This window comes from Equus asinus, chromosome 7 (assembly GCF_041296235.1).
Source record: "Equus asinus isolate D_3611 breed Donkey chromosome 7, EquAss-T2T_v2, whole genome shotgun sequence".
NCBI lineage: Eukaryota > Metazoa > Chordata > Mammalia > Perissodactyla > Equidae > Equus > Equus asinus.
In genome coordinates, this window is record NC_091796.1 from 105,741,037 (window position 1) to 105,758,525 (window position 17,489).

Genomic DNA, 17,489 nt, shown 5'->3' on the forward strand with positions numbered 1-17,489 from the left:
TATGAAGTTGCCCCCGCTTTCAATGCTGACTTGCCTTGGAGTGAGGGTGTGATGCAAGCTCAGCTCCAGAGATGGGGCCTCTGTGTCCGCAGCACTGCCGGGCAAGTCGGTGGGCGCCTGATCGCCGAGCCCACCCCCAAGGCTCGAGCTCTCCCTGGCACTGATCCTCCAAACTCAGTCCTTTGCAGGGCGGCTTCCTGGAGGCTGGGTGGGGGAAAAGATGTGGTTTCCGCTCCATCCGGACACTGGAGGGAAGGTCACTTCCTTCACGAAGACTCCTCTGAGGGCAGTCTGCTTTGGAAGGTCAAGTCCAACCGGTTGACTGGCTGGATGCAGGGCCACCAGCTCCCCAGGTGTGTGAAAGGCCAGCCGACCTCTGCTCGACCTCCCCGTTTCTCTCCGAGGTCTCCCATCCCAGTGTCCATCTCCTCTGCAGGTAGATTTCCATGAGGCACTGCCGGTGTAGCCAGAGGGGTTTCCCGTCCCGCTGCCTGGTACTTGGAGACACTGGCCCTGAGCTGCACTCCCTTCGCTCATTCTTGATGGTGACCATGCAGCCGATGCCTCTTCGTCTCTTCAGCTCTGTCTCACGGGGCTTCCTGCACGTGGCGCTCAGTGCAGGAATAGAACCCATGCTTTTGGGGAAGGGAGGCTGGCCCAGATCCCAAATTTGGTAGAGATGTCACCTGCGCCCCACTACCTTCAGGATGTCGTCTGCATTGAGGGCGACATCCTGGAGCTGCTGCAATGCCCTGCTCTTCCCCATCTTGATGACTTTATTGATTCGTGATGACCAGCATGGTTGAGGCCTTTCAGGGAATCAATGCGGGATGGACGCCTGGTGGGGGCACCAGCTTCACAGTAAGAAAACTCTCTGCTTCCTCGTGAGGTATGTGAGTACAGAGTTGACCCCGGGTGTGCACTCTGTTGATGAATGTCTTACCCCGTCCACTAACCCAGAGATTTATACCACTCTCAGGAGAGGCCCCAGGAACAGCAGAAGCTTTGGAGACGGGATGGCGTTGTTCTTGTCAGTGTCCGCACATGAGGTTTGACAAGGGACCATCAGGGCACTCTTCCATCGTCTGTGACAGATACCACAGTTGACCTCATTCTGGTACCATGGAAGATGGTGTGGAGGTGTCCTACCTTCAGGGAGGGCTCTGTGTCAGCCCTGTCACACGGTTACATGGGCGGAGGGTCAGCATGTGAGGTCCACAGGCCCTCAGAACACAATCCTTCTTTTGGGGACTTCCGGGGGCCAGGCCATTTCAGTGCTCAGCTCCACCTCATCTCCCTTGAAGAGAGTTTCCATCTGTATTTATGGCGTATATTAAATGGTCTTTCAGCTCTCGTTATCCTACCTGGCCCCCGGGGACGTCCCACAAGAGAGGAGTACTGGAGGATGACATCCGTCAGGGATGGAATTCCAGCCTTTACCTCCCCAATACTTGAAAGGATGGTCTATCCCAGAGCCTGTGCCTAGTTAGCATTCAGCCACTAGACCCCCAAGCTGTAGCATCGAGGCCTTGGATGCTTCACCTCCGGGGATGAGCAGCGTCGGGGTTGACTGTGGGGTGTCACCGTGTTTGTGGTTAATCACATCAGAGCTGCTGTTTTTCAGGACAAACCGGCACCTGGAGATGTGCTCCGACAGGACTCCAACCCGAGAGCCAAGTGTTGTCCATGATAGGGGAATGGATGGTTGATCAGAGAACATACATTTTATCAATGATGTATGTCAACTGATCCACAGTCCCTACCTATCCAGAGACTTCTCAGGACAGACTCCGGGAGAAGAGGAGGTGGCTTCCTTAGCCCTGTAGTACTTGGCCCTTGCAAAGACCTTCTCCTAGCCGAGTTGGCTCTATTTATGCTGAGTCATATGAGGGAAGGTTTGTTTTTTTTAAGTATTGATCTTGCCTGGAAAGCTTCCTGGGAAGAGCTGTTGGCCTCAGCCCCTTCCCAGGAGACAAGAATGCATGGTTGGCCAGAGAGCATGGGCTTTGTCTACACTGTGCACCACCCAACTCTCCTAACCGTCAGTCCCCAATTCATCCTTAGGAGGACTAGCTGGAGGCAAGGCCGACTCTGGTGAAGACACGTTCATCAGCGTTAGCCTTCGGTACTTGAAGAGTGGTTATCCCTGCTGTGTTCGCTGTATTTATGACGAATCATACAGGGACATCCAGTTTTTCAGTATCAAATACTGCTTTGGAGGGCTGCCTGGACAGCGTTCCGCCTCTGGGGAAGAGCTCTTGGCTTTTGTACCTGCACAAGGTACGTATGTGGATGGTGGATCACAGTGCACATGTTTCTTTTAAGATGCATGTCACTCGTTGCACCATGAGCAGAATCTAATCTCTGCGGAAGGTGGCCGCCGAGGAGGGCTGTGGTATTCCAGAAGGGGTGCTGGTATCGGCACCAAACCATCATGGAAAGTTGACCAGTGAGGATCCCACTCACACAGAACATCTGCCACCTGTTTCTGTTTCCATCGTACGAAACCCCATCCTTTTGTAGGGTGACTCCCTGGAGGCCGTGCCAACGTGAGGACACGGCAGTGATATTGTGTGGTACCTAACTGGTCATTCTTATTGCATTTGCTCCAGGGATCACTCTTTTTGAGTGTCAAATCTTGCCCAGGAAGGCTTTCTGGAAACAGTGCCAACGTCAGGGGAGACGTGTTGGCATCGCGTCGTTCCAGGGCACACGGAGAGTTCGTTGAGCAGAGTCTACTCTTTGTTTCTGACGGGTCTCTCTTGGTCCACTCTCACACAAGACCCAGCCCATCTTTATAAATGCTTTGGGGAAGGGATATCTGCTTTGACTGTGATGCTTTTTCAAGAGGGCTCTCTTTTTCCTTTATCAGATTCTCTTATTAGCACAACCACGTGGTCCATGAATTGATCGATCAACGAGGAATGATTCAGCCATTCCACAAATAAGGATCGACTGTATACTGTATTCTAGTTGATTCTAGACCTTAGCTGTTTCTTCTAAACTGGGGGTAGAGCAGTGAACAAGATGAAGTCCTTGTTCACATGGACTTTATGATCTCGTGGGGGAGACGGACAGTAAAATACAAACTATGAAACATAATTTTACCCACTGTGGAGTTTTATGGAGAAAAGGACAGCAGGGTAAGGTGGCAGCAAGAGGCAAAAGTGGATGTTATGTTAAATACAGGGGTATGGAAAGGTCTCTCTGGGGAGGGGGAGTGGGAACAGACTAAGGGGATGGGTCAGATGGAGGTCTGGGGTGGGAGTGTTTTGGAACTAGGAGATGGCACATGAAAAGCCCTCTGGCGTCTTTGAGAAAAAGCAAGAAGGCCAGTGGGACTGGACTGAGCCATGGAGGAGTCGATCTGAGGTGAAAGAGGCAGGCTCAGAGGCTGGGGCCTGTTCAGCTTTTATTCTGAGTGAGATGGAAGCTCTGGGAGGGTTCTGAGCAGGGAGGGGTGTTCGGTCTCTGTTGAAATGATCACTGATAACAGAGGTGGCCACAGAGAGCCCATCTAGGCTGTTGTGTAGATATGAGGGTGAGTCAATGGAAGGTGGTGCTAGGACAGGAGCCCCCACCAAGGTGGGGGACATGGGGAACATGGGATGTCCTAAAGGGTAGAGCCTTTCGGATTGGGTGGATTGGGTGGGCCCAGCAAGGGTCAGGAGTGAGAAGGTGGGGAGGGGATGGGCCAGAGGTTCTAAAGGTGATCATGGCTGAGTCAGGGTTCTAGAGTAAGTCAGTGGTAGCCCGGAGCTTTGGGAGAAAGTGTCATGACTAGTACTGTCAGGATCCAAGCTGAGGCAGTGACCCTGGGGCTGGAGGACCAGGTGAGATGGAAGCAAAGGTCACTGGAAGGAATCCCCAGGCCGCTGCTGGGGAGCTGGGTATAGCATCGACGTGTGGTTGTTAACGATACAGGAAGGAAATCGGGAGGTGTCAAGGGAAGAAGATGGTGACCCAGAAGCTATCAAGGAGGACCTGGGTGACCATTATCCAGGTGGTGGGCAATGGGTCTCATTTATGCACTGTGAATGAAAGGAAAAGGGAGGAAAAATGGTCTGGAAGTAGAGATGTGGAGCAAGGATGCCATCTACCCACTGCAAGCCTTTGGTGTGGGAAATGAGAGGACAAATAGCCCTCCACAGGTGGAAGGTGCAGCATGTGGAGGAGAATATGATGGTCTGCTATGATGGGCCATCATTCCACATGCGCTGTGGAAGCATGGGGGGCACGTGGAGGGAAGGTGGGAGATGGGCTCTTACGTTGAGCCTCTGAGTGTGAGGATTGGCTTCACCAGGAGTGGTGAATTCAGGAAGTGGAACCTGGTCCGACTGGTCTGAGGTTGTTCGGTGAAGGTGGGCGACTGACTTGGTGGCATCCTTTGTGGAATTGCTTTCTTGGGCAGTTATCAGGGTGAGATGGGTGGTGGAGCGGAGCGGGTAGGAGGGGGTTGAGGGTCTCCCTGCATCATGGAGAGCTTGGTGAGCCTCCGTCAGTTCGTCCTGAGGGTGCCTCGGGCCCCAGGCCAGAGCAGCCAGCAGTGGCCTTGGGGCTCTCACTGGAACCACCCCCAAGTCAGAAAGGAGCTTGGCTAGTGCCTCAGCACGCTTGACGGATAACTGAGTGTGCTCTGTTGAGAAGTCCACTGTCCCCGTTCAGAAACCCTTGGGTCCACACACCCGTGGAGACCTCCTGACCTGTGCCGAGTTCACACTGTGAAGCGCAAGTGGCCTCTCTCATTTCTAAACCCCGCCCCTGAGGACTCAGGAACGCAGTGTCAGCTCCGGGGAAGGGGGACTGTGGCAGCCCCACTCCAGGGCAGGTGAGTGGATGACCCCCCCAGACTCCGGTGTGTTCTCAGGACACACATCAACCATCTCACTAACGCTCGGTGTTCCATCTGCCGGCAGGACGGCGGCTGGAGGCCACGCCCCTTGGAGAAGTGGACGGGGACCCCTTGTCTGTCTTGTCTCTGCTTTTCTGTGGTACTTGAAGAGAAGTTGTTCGTGGTGGATTCGCTTTACTTATGACGAATCATTCACGGACAACACTTTTTTCAGTACCAAATGCTACCTCTAAGGACCTCCTGGACACGATGGCGGCTTGAGGGAAGATGTCTCCGTGTCGTCAACCATGTGGAGAAGACAGGAATGGATGGTTGGCCAGGGACACCATGTTTGACTAGCTGTAAGTCAGCGGGTCCACTAACGTGAGCATCCGATCCATCTGTAGGAGGCCTTCCCTAGGCCATGCCAACTCGAGGAAAACAGCCGTGGTTCTGTCACCAGCGTCACCTCACAAGACTTTGAAGAGAGGCTTCCTGAGCCCAAGGCCGACTTCCAGAAGAGATGCTGGTGTCAGCACTGTCCAGGGTGTGTGACTGGTTGACCAGAGGGGCAAGCACTCTGTTCACCCTGTGGGCCACCTAGTCACCAACCCTCAGCACCCACCCCGCCCACCCCGGAAGACTTCAAGGAGGTCCTGCCAACTTTGGGCCAGCGGCAATGGACTTGTGGTGGCGACTGCTCAGTGGACCTGGACAGCCATGGTTGGGAGGGTGTGTTCACTTAAAAATTGATGAGTCATCCTTGGTACCCCCTTCATCACTATCACTGTCACAGCCTCCTTGAAGCGTTCCTGGGACCTGATGTTGCCTGTTGCCTTCCGATGAGGGACCTGAAGCGAGCAGGCCAGCTCCTCTCCAGGGTGTGTGACTGTTCACAGAGCATGTGCTTTAGGTACTAGGTGTGGCACTTGGTCCTCTAAACCCCAGCATCCTGTCTTTCCACAGGAGGATCCGTGGAGGTGGTGCCTGCTTTGGGAAGTGGCCGTGGTTCTCCAGTCAGTGCTGCTCCATCATAGGAACCGAAGGGCTACCACCAAGGCTACTTCATGATGGCTATCGAATGCCACCCCCTCTTGCCCAGGACCCACCCCCTGAGGGTAAGTGCGTCTCGGGTGAGCATGCAATTGATGTAGTAGTATGTCACTCGGCCCACTACCCAATCTTGTCCCACCCTTTCCTTACAGGGCTCCTGCGAGGGGCAGCTGCCTTTGCAGGAGAGGCAATGGATTTCTCGCCAGTGTTCGCTTTTGGTACTTGAAGAGAGGCTGGCCGTGATGAATTCGATTCATCAAAGCGAGTCATACACGGCTCTCCTCTCTTTTAGTGTCAAATTCTGCCTCGGGGGGCTTCCTGGGCCAGTGCTGTTTCCAAGGTAGGTGCCGGGATGGCTGAGCCCCTAGCAAGTGCTTTCCTGAGGATGCGTGTTACTGACACACTAACCCCAGCGTCTGAGCTGGCCCTAAGGCGACTTTCTGGGGCAGCGCCAACTTTACGATGACCTAGAGAAGCTGTTGTAATGCCCTAACTTTTTAAAAATTAACATTGAAATGCACATGGCTGACTTTTTTTATTATCAAATCCAACCTTGGAGGGGCATCCGGAAGCATGTTTTATTAGTCAGCTCTCAGATATGGGAGAGAACAGGAGGCAGGACCTGTGGGAACCCTGGTTTACTGACCCGCAGCAGCCCCACATCCTCCAGGGAGCTCCTGTAGGGTGATCCCAGCTTTACCAAGGGGCAGTGGCAACCTGTTCTTGCAAACTGTGTTCTTTCAAGAGCTCTTTGCTTCCTTTGTAATGACTCTCATGCGGCTGACTTCTTTGCATTGTTGACTGTTGCCTGCATGGCCAGCCAAGTACAGGAAGTGGCCTTCCTGTCCCCACTAATCCCGGGTTGGTGAACAAGGGGTTGGCCAGAGAGCATACGTTTGGCATGGGGATTGAGCCAGTTGGTCCACTCATGCTCGGTGTCCCGTCCACCCTCAGAGGCCAGTCCCAAGCCGCCCAGGCTGCATGGACGCAGGGATGCTGCGAGCAGCGCCTCCTCATGGTACTCGGAGGGAGGTTGTCCGTGGTGAGTTCGCATTATTTAATGATGCCCAATACACGGTCGATCTCTTTTCGGTATCACATCTCGCCAGGCATCTTCTTGGAGGGAGCTGATGCTGATTTCTAGGAAGCCACAGTCACGTTGGCCCCAGGACAGTGTACTGGAACATGTGGGTGGCCCTGGAACGAGCGGGTAGGTGCTGCTAGTGGTCCCTGCCCTCATTCGGTCTGTTCATGGAAGATGCTGCCGGTTTTGGGGAAGAAGCATGTGCACTAGGTTTAAGAGCTTAAGTGACTGGGGAAACAGGGTGTCCGTGATGCTTCTGAGGTTTTTTTGTTTTTTAAAGGAAAACAGTAGGTAGTTCCCTTCTCTTTCAGTATTAAAATTTGTCTTGGAGGGGGGACCCCTTAGATATGTTGGCAAAGTCAGGGAAGGGGCATCACACTCAGCAGTTTTTTCTGGGCCAAGCGAGTGGGTGAGTCACCATATCTGTTGACCTGGAGGTCACCCCAAATTCAAGGACAGAGGGCAGCTCTATTTTTAATTTAGTTTTTCTTTTCAAAAAGAATAATTATTTTACTTTATCACCGTATTTATAAAAACAATATACTTATAATAAAAAATTCAAGCAAGATGGAAAAATGTAAATAAAAAGAGACACAATTACCCAATTCTCTGTCCACCCAGAAATAACCCTCAGGGTTTTAGAAATTTCAAATACCTATCTGAGCATATATGCAAATAGGAAGGTAGATAGGCAGAGAGAAAGATATTTTACAAATCTGAGATCACACTGTACGTGATCCTTTTATTAAAAGTGTTAACTAAAATTTTACTGGAATTTAACCTAAAGAATGAGCTGATGAAAATTGGAAGAATTGATAAATGTTTCTCGTTCTACCACAAGAAGTATCAGTTCCTAAAAGATCCCCATAAAAATCAAGAAGAATTATTGTGTAAAACATTAAGTGGTTGGGATCATTATATATCGTAACTGTTTCAGTTTCACTCCTAGTTCTGAAATATAAGAAAACCTTTCTTACTTTTTTCCCTACTTCCTGATTTTCTTTTTTGGTATATAATTTAATTTTTCCATTATAAATATGTGCATTTTGTTCTATAACCACAGTTTTTGCAGGTGTTTAATCATAGTTCTATATTTAAATCGATTCATTACTGACCACTAGTTGGTTTTTTTCCCTTCAACAAAGCCTTTCGATTCCTGAGTTTTTAATTTCAGTGCATCTCTCAATAGAATGGATTTTTCATTATTTCTTTAAGAAGGGCTCATAGATGCTAGCCCTCAGTCCTGGCACGTTTGAGAATATGTCTCTCTCACTTCTATACCCAAGGGACAGCTTAACTAGGTATAAAATCCTCAGCCTCTTTTTTTTCCCTTAGACCCTTGTAGGTAATGCTCCACGGTCGTCTGCTGTTAGCGTTTCCCTGGCTTTTTTGATGGGACCTTTCCTCACAGCTCTTCCTTAGCTGGGCTGCATCACCTACGGGATTTTCACGCACCTTGTTGGAAGACTTGGCGGCCCTCTCCTCCAGGAGGTCTTTCTTCTCTGAGAATGTCTGACCACAGCTCTTCCACCTTTACTCATCGGCCTATTTTGTCTGATACTGTTCTAGTCAGCCCCATGATTTCTAGCTCTTTTTCATCTTTTTGGTCACTTTGAAGATGCTTCTTGTACCATTTCTCTCAGCCCTGGGGTGCAAGTCCTTCTCTTTGTTGAGTCTGTCGACTCACGACGGTGCCTTTCTTCACGGGTCTGGTAACTTTTCATTGTGAGATTCCCGTTAGTGGGCATTGGAGGGTTTCTGTTGCGTTTTGTTCCCTGTGCCAGAGCTGCAGCAGCACGCTTCTGCACGGGCGTCTGCCTGGCCCCCCAGGGGTCTCCCCGACTGGGACCGATTTTCCCACGCGTTCGTTGGCTTCAGGATTCCCGTCCCATCGGCTGGTGTAAATCCTCACTACAGCTTTGTCCTGGAGCTTTGGCTTCTCAGAGGAGAACTCCTCCTGCCCACTCTGCTGTCACTTCTCTGGGGCAGTATAGAGTCTTCTGGCTCCCTTTTCTGTCCCAGGTCCCCACCTCTCTGGGGTCCAAGATCACGTCTCCAGCTCGGACGTGACGACCCCAGGCTCTCCGAGCCTCCAGCCAGCACAGCACCACTTCGGTCTCTTGGTGGCAGGTTGCAATCTTGTTATTACGCATTAAGTCTCTCTTCCCTGGCAGCTGAGGGTGTCCCTTCCTCCCATTCCTTCCAGCTGTGCATTTATTTACCAGTTGTTTTTGGCTGGGGTTGCATTTTATCCAGCATTTCTCTGAGTTTGTGGAGGAGAAGGGCTCTCCCTTAGCTCTTCGCCAGGATCTGACTCAGTCGCTATGGTTCTTTTTCAGTTTTTCTGAATCATATTAAGCCTTCTTGATTAGTAAGGTTAGCTGTTCCTTCATTTCAAGGCTGTCTTCTTCTATGATTTCTATGAGTGCTTTTCTACTCTGTGTTAGTTTTTCATGGGTTACATGGTCACTTGTTTATTTCCTTATCGGCTAGAGGAGGAAAAATCTGTGATCTGACTCCATCTGCCATCTTTATCTAGAACTCTCTCGACTGTCATTTGCACTCTGCATTTGCTCTTTAGAATGAATCATACCCAGATGCCCCCTCTTAGTATCACCTTCCACCTTGGCAGGATGCCATTGCAGTGCCAGCTTCTGGGACGGACGTGGAGTCAACACCGTTTGCTAGGTATGTGAATTTACTTTTAACAAGGGAGGATTTATTTTTGATCCTGTATCTGCTGTTCTATTAACCTTAAGTGTGCAATTTACCCTTAGGGAGACTTCTTGGAAGTCGTGTCCACCTTTGGAGATGAGGCCACAATTCTGAGGTCAGTGCCGTGCTGTGGTCTAACGACGTTTGCATTCCATGCTGCCAATTTTCTTTATGATCAACGTTGCAATGTCAACTTCGCCATGAATTCCCGCTTTCGAGGGCTTCCTGGACACAAGGCCGCTGTGAGGAGGGGATCTCTGCTGTCAGCTTTGATGCTAATGTGACATGAGGAAATGTTCCTTAATGTGATCAAAATAGTGAATTTTTATGCGCTTAACCTCTCCACCTTCAACCCCACCCCCCACCCCCACCCCGAAAGTGCTTCGTAGATACCCCACCAAGCATGGCAAATGTGTCGATGCCGGGCCCCTTCGGGGTCTAGGATGGGACGGTTGAACACGGGGGTGTGTTTCACTTATGACCCTCTCTCAGTCAGTCTGCTAACCCTCAGTGTTCACTCTGTCCTTAGGGGACTTCCTGGAGGAGGCCAGCTTTGGAGAAGAGGCACTGGCACCTGGTCGGTGCCAATCCGCGGTACTTGGAGATAGGTTATCCGTGTTGCCTTCGCTTTATCTGTGACGAATCATACACGGTTCACCTATTTTTCAGTACCAAATCCCACTTCAGGGCGGGGCCTTGGTGTCAGCTCCTCTCCAGGGTAAGCGGAGGGACCGTTGACCCCGGCTGAGCACAGAGCAGGTGCTTTCCTGGTGCTGTGTGCACGGCCCCAGCCCTCTGTGTGCCCCATCCACGGGAACCTTCCTGGAGGTGGTGCCAACTCGGGGGAGGCAGTGCAGGTTTTCCTACCAGAGCTACTCGGCGGTGCTTGAAGAGAGGTCTTCCATGATGCATTCGCTTTATTTTTCGACGAATCATACATGGTTGACCTTTTTTTAAGTATCAAATGTGGCCTTAAAGCACCCTGGGACGAGGCCAACTTCGGGAACTAGAGTTGGCGTGCGCACGCCTGAATGGATGGTCAAGCTGCGCGTGTGCACGATTTCCCATGTGTGTGTCACCCGTGTTCACTCACCTCAGTGTGTCGTCGTCCACCTCTAGGGGTGCTCTTCTCCTCAGCGCCAGTTTCCCCGCGAGGCGGTAGTTTCATTGTAGAGTCACTGTGTGATTGACAAGAGGCCATCCACGTTGCTTGCTCTTTGCGCGTAACACGTGATGCTCTGCACACCTCCGTGTGGCAGCGTGTCCCTCCCTGAACGGCTTCCTGGAAGGGGTGCTGATTTCAAGGAAGGGACACTGGGGTCCGCATCTCTCGCCTGGACCACAGAGCACGTGTTTTGTTGACAGTGTGTGTTGCCAGCATCCTCACTCTCAGTATCCCGTCCGTCCTTAGGCCTACTGTCTGGAATGTGCCGGAAGCCAGCACCCTAGCCAGGTACTCGAATGGAGGTTGTCCATGGTGTGTTCATTTTATTTATGATGAGTATTACATGGCCAATCTCCTTTCAGTACTAAATTCTTCTTGGGAAAACGTCACAAGGGGAAGTTTCAGCCGGCGCCTGGCCCAGGTAAGGAAATGGGTCATCTATGCATAAGTGCTTTCTGTGTGACACGTGTCACCTGGCCCAGGATGCCCAGGGGTGACACTCATTTTAGGTGAGACCGTGGTGTTCTAGTCATACCCTCCCTTCCTTGAGGGCTCATTAGTGAATGAGTGTATTTGGTACATGTCTTTTGGGGATAAAATCACCTTGGATATGAGGCATGTTTTAAGGAAAGAGACTTTTGCGTCACCCCAACAGCCCGGCCGAGTGGAAGGCACACACTTTATTTATGCAACGTGTTACTACCCCTTCAGTGTCCTGATCCTCGGGGTGACCTCCAGGGAGGTGGTGGTGGTTGGGGGTTCCCTCGGCAGTGAGAATCGATGATATTTGCAGACAGGTTTCCATGGCATGGTCTGTTTATTCCTGGTGCAAGATAAGAATCATTAATAGCATTTATTATTACTTTATGTTTGCTAGCTGTGTGACCTTGGGCAAGGTACTTAATCTGCCACGTCTCTGTGCCTCAGTTTATTTGTCTGTAAAATGGGGTTAATGCCTATTCATAGGGTAGGTATAAAAGTGCTATATATGGGGGCCGGCCCCATGGCCGAGTGGTTAAGTTCACACGCTCCGCTGCGGCGGCCCAGGGTTCGGATCCTGGGCGCGGACATGGCACTGCTCGTCAGGTCATGTTGAGGCGGCTTCCCACATGCCACAACTAGAAGGACTCACAACTAAGATATACAACTATGTGCGGGGGGCGTTGGGGAGATAAAGCAGAAAAAAAAAAGTGCTATATATGAGCTAAATGATGGCAGTGTCTGGCACATAGTGACATTGAGTAAGCATTGGCCCTGGTGATGGTTGTTATTATTATCTCGTTATTGTATCATCGATCTTCATTTACTGTCCTTACCCACAGAGCGCAACCTCCCAGGGCAGAGGCTTGTCTGTCCTGCCCACCGCTGTGTCCCGAACAGTGCACAGTAGACGTGATGCTGACTGTGTGAGTAATGGCTGGTTGGCTATTTTCTTTATTAGATGCTCCCTTTGAGGCCTCCTGGAAGGAAGAGTGAATGAAGGGCAGCCGCAAGCCCGTGCTGGCCTGAGGGTACCATCCACGCCCCCTCGCAGAGGAGTGGCCGGTCTGCAGGTCAGGGACCCCAGGCTGGGAGCTGGATGGACCCTGCCATGCTCACAACACAGGGAGAGCATTAGACAGCTGCTCCCTCTCTGTGTTAAATCGCAGCTTGGGGACTTCCCGGGGGAGACGCCAGCTTTGGGACAGGACTTCAGTGTCTGTGCCTCTCTAGGGTAAGTGACCAGATGCTGCCCCAAGCATGGGCCTGACTTGTGATGTGTGTTCTCAAGGCCCCAGCCGCCACCCACACCCAGCCGAAGCCAGCTCAGGGGACGATCCCCGGTGCCTGATACCCTCCCTGACGACACACCGTGTTCCCATCACACGTGGGGCCCCTCGGATGTCGTGGCAGCCTCAGAGAGAGAGACAGGAATTGGTGTCAGCGCCGGCCTGGGGAGACGCGCAGCCAGACACTGGAGGCGGTGCCACCGGTGGTGAAGAGGCGTCCTGGTGGTGTTCTTGTCCCTGCCGACGTTTGATCCTTGAGCAGAGGTTGCCCTTGGTGAATTCGCTTTATTTATGTTGAATCACACAAAGGCAACTTTTGTTTGAGTATCAAATCCTGCCTGGGATGGCTTCCGGGACCCAGCCCAGGGTCTCCACCTCTCCCGTGAGCGAGAATGGATGGTGTAGACGTGGGTATCTACACGGCTCCAGTGGACAAGAACGAACGTTGATCAGAGAACACAAGCTCGATCCGTGACATGGGTCACCTGGGGCCCTTGCAGGAAGGTGTCAGTGCTACCTGCTACCGTTTTGGCCTGGGACCTCTGTCTTTACGTCACCATTTTGACCACTGACCCCAAAGGCACTCTGCCTCCACCACTTTTTCTCTGAAGGTATTTTGACCTTGCGGATATGTAGAGTTTGCACTCGACGATTTTAAAGGCTGCAGCTTCTCATTCTCTCTCTTTTGCTCCAGATTCCTCTTGTCTTCTCTCTGTCTCTCTGAATTTTTCCTATGCCTCTCTGCTTCTCTCTCTCTCTCTCTCTCACCCTGCCCAACACGGTTCTTCATTTTCTCTTGGGTTATGAAATGAATAGAGGCTGTCAGTATTTCATCCCATCTGTATTAAATAATAGTGATAAAAATAATCAACACACAATAAAACTAAAGTCAACTGTAGTGGCACAGAGTAGGACGTGTTCGATTGACTACAAATTGGCAGAAGCATCCAATTTCCTTGACAACGTTTAGGCAGCCGCTTCGGACCCGGGGAGGTGGCGTGCAGTCCACGCGGTGGCCCTGGGAGGAGGCCGGTGGCGGCTCTGAGCGACAATATTCGATGTACACAAAGCACATCGAGGAGTCCAATCTTCATTCAGATTTTTAAATGGAAAAGAATTGATCCTAATGAAAATGATTTTGGGAAAATAACAGGGGAAATAAAAGAAATGAAAACAGCTCAGCAGCACATTCGGAAAAGCTCAGCAGGGAATTGGATTAGTTTAATGGAATTTGCTCTGAAAAACATGTCTTTATGAAAACCAATGTTGGTACAATTCTCATTAAGACGGTTAAATTTGTGTGTGTTTGCAGTGGAGTTGACAGGGTCAGTGGGAACGGAGGGTCCGAGGCACGGTGTTTTGCTGCTGCTGATCTTTCCTTTCTGTCCTAAATCTTCCTGGAGAGCTTCCCAGTTGGGCATGCTGGCTTCAGGGGTGGCATGCTGGTAAAGTGGGTGCATGTTGTCACCAGAGCATGCGCCGTCTTGGTGACGTGCCTCAGCTGGTCTGCTCCCTCTCGGTGGGGTTGTGGGTGGCGTGACGTGCTGACTCCAGCAGTGAGGCAGAACGTCCTGGGTCAGTGGGGACTTGTCCTCTGGACAGTTGTCTGCAGTGCTACTGTCGAGGACACATGAAGGCTGGGACATTCCTATGTGCAATCCTTCCTTGGACGCCAGGGTGTGGCCCCTCTCAGGGCTCCATGCTGGCCCCAAGGACATGCCCCTGACTGGTGCCAAGTGTTACCTGGTCATGGAGGCTGAGCCTGTTTGGGAGGTGGTGGTCCTGGAGGCGCTGCTTCTGGGACTAAAGCCATTTCCTGGGGCGTGAAAAGAGCTTGTCCTCTGCTGGCAGGCTTTATTTACCACCAGCAGTGCGTGGTGCTTCTCTTTCCAGATCAGCCCTGCCTTGGAGGATTTCCAGGAGCGCGCCACCCTCAGGAGGTGGCCAGCAGTTGGAGGCCTCTGGAGGGTAGGTGTGTGGGTGCCGCCCCGGACGTGCCTTGAGTGTACTGATGTGCGCCATCTGGTCCTCTAGCTGTCGCGGTCCAGCCGGTTCTCACGGGCACTTCTGGAGGCGATGCCAGCTCTGAGGAGGAGTCTCTGAACTGCAGGTCAGTGTCCGTGGTCCCTGAAGGGCCGCTGTCCATAACGTGTTTTCTTTCTTTAGGATAGACCTTAGGTGGCTGGCCTCTTGCCCCAGTCGTAGCGAGACCAGAGGGCTTTCTGAACTCATGCCAACGTCAGGGAAAGGATTCTGCTGTCGGTCCCACTCCAGAGTTCGCAAAATGGGTGGTGGGCACAGAATCCAGTCTCTGCTTGTGGCATCTGTCGTCTGCTCCCCGACCCTCGCTCGCCAGTCCATGATTTGGGGCATAGTCTGGATGTGATGTCATCTCCGGGGAAGCCTGGGTTTCTGATATTGGGCTGTTTGCCTCTTTTTGAAGGTCACCTGCACTTCATTTGCTTCTTTCTTCCTCTTTTTCTCCCCCTTCACTTTTGGTGTTTCGCTTGCTTTGTTTGTGGGGCTAATCAAATGGTCAACCAGTTTTTCGTGTTAAATCGCCCTTTGAAGGATTCCGGGGTGGCGATGCCTGCAGGGAGCTAGAGGTGGTGTTGGTGGGGGCTTGGAGTGTGGAGCCCTGGCCTCAGCATTGTGTGCCCATACAGTATCCCCCCTGAGCTCCTTCCAAAGGCATCGTCCTCCCGAGGGAGGCTCGCTGCCCACTGGGGGGCCCTGGAGTCCCTCCTCTTTGGGGTCCAGGAATGAAGAGTTGAGCACAAGCAGGATTTCCTCTTCATCAGCTCTGCTTCAGGGTCTGGTCCATCTTCCGATAGCCCGTGGTTGGGGTAGTTCAGCAAAAAGGGCACTTCAGCTATCCGTGAGCTCCTGTGGGGAGTTCATCTGAGGCAAGGGGTCCCAGCATGGGCACCCTCTCTGTGGACTAAGATCCCGCCTGGGTCTCAACTTAACTCTTGGGATGTGGCTCATTCTGGGAAGGTGATGGAATGGTTGACCTCGGCGATTGGGGGGGTGGTCCTGGTAGAGGGTACAGCCCCCATCCCCTGATGCCCAGTGTTCAAGCTACCCTTGGGGAGGGTCTTCTGGAAGCACGGCCACCTTGCAGCATCCACCTTAGTCCAAGCATCCGAGCCTCTCCATGGTACTCGGGGAGAGGTTACCCGAGCAACTTTGCATCTGGACGACGAATGTTGCTCGGTGAACCCCTTTTCGGTATCAAAATCCATCAGAGGGGCCGTCTCGGAGGCCGTGGCACCTCGGGGAAGAACGTCGGTATCAGCACCGCTCCGGGGTACAGGAGGGATGGTCGACCAGTTGGAAAGTAATTGTTTCTAATGTACTTCACCTGGTCCACTAGCCGTCCGTACCCACCGCAGCCTGCGGGCCCGTGGGCCTGGGCCAAGCTGCCCACTCCTCGGCTCAGCGCCTCTCCTGGTACTTGAAGGGAGATCGACCGTGTCATATTCGCTTTATTGACTTCGAATAATACATGGTTGATCTTTTCTCGGTATCAAAGCTCACCTCGGAGGACCTCTTGGAGATAAAGCCCTGGTTGGGGTGGGAAGGAGGTGGGGGCTTCTGGGTCACTGCCCCAGCGGGCTGCCCGGAGGGAGGCCTGGTCCCCGAGGCTGGGCTGGGCGGGGCGTGCACTGCCTTGTCCTGTGTTCCCTCACTTTTTGGTATCTGATCCCCCCTCAGGACGGCTTCCGGGAGGCGCCCACCGTTGCTGCAGCGGCCATGGTCCTGGAGTCCATGTCACCTTGGGTAGCTGAGGAGAGGTTGTCTGTGATGAGTTCGCTTTATTAATGACGAATATAACACAGATGGCCTGTCTTCAGTACCACCTACGCCTCGCATGCAGGGCCGGGCCTGAGGCCGGCCCCGTCCAGGGTACGTGAATGCATGGGCTCTGCAATGACATTTACCACCCTCTCTGCTGACCTTCAACATTTTGACTCCGTCCTGGGAGAGCTTCCTGGAGGGCATGTCGACTTCGGGGAAGAAGCGGGGGTTTTGCATTGGGGAGGCTGGTCATGAAGCATTCGCTTGACGTGTGACGAGTGACACGGGCTCTGGCTGTTTCCATGCTCAGTGCCATTGAGGCAGAGGGCTCCCCAATGGAACCCCTCACTGAGGGCTGACCACATGCATGGCCTGCACCCGGGAAGCGTGTCCCGGCCGCGTTCCCCCTCACCCCGGTGCCTCGGAGCCCCGCAGGGTGACACCCCTGGGAAGAGCCGGAGGCCTGCCTGCTGAGCGTGCTGCTCCACGTGGTGCTGAGGAGAGGTCGCCCGTGGCGCGTTCGCATCCATCATGACGCACAATACACGGTCGACCTCTCTTCAGTATCAGCTCCCGCCTTGCATGCCTCCTGCACGCCCGCCGTCGGGAGGGCCGCGCCGCCGCTGCATGGCCAAGGGCCCGCCCCTGCCACCTCGCATCCCGCCCCCCCGGGGCGGGTGGCGGGCCGTCTGGAGGAAGAACCTCCCGTCTGGAGTCAGCCCTGCTCAGTGGTCCCTGAAATAGGTTGCCTGTGAGGTGTTCACTTTCTATACGATGAATATTATACAGTCAACCTCTTTCCGGAATCGAATCCCGCCGTGGACGACCTCCACTCCGGGTGCCGACTCCAGGCGGCGGAAGCCTCTGGATTGGCTCACCTGGGCACCTGCTGTAGCTCCTGTGCCACCTGGCCTGGTAGTTTCCCAGCCCCCTCCGTTCTGGAGGGCTTCTCAAAACACCACGGAGGGACCTCTGAGTCCCCTAGTCGGTGCGCCCCAACATCCCTGCCCCTGGCGGTTCCCTCCGCGTGGGGCCAGGCCTTTACCTGCTGGTCCCCATTTCACCTTGGCA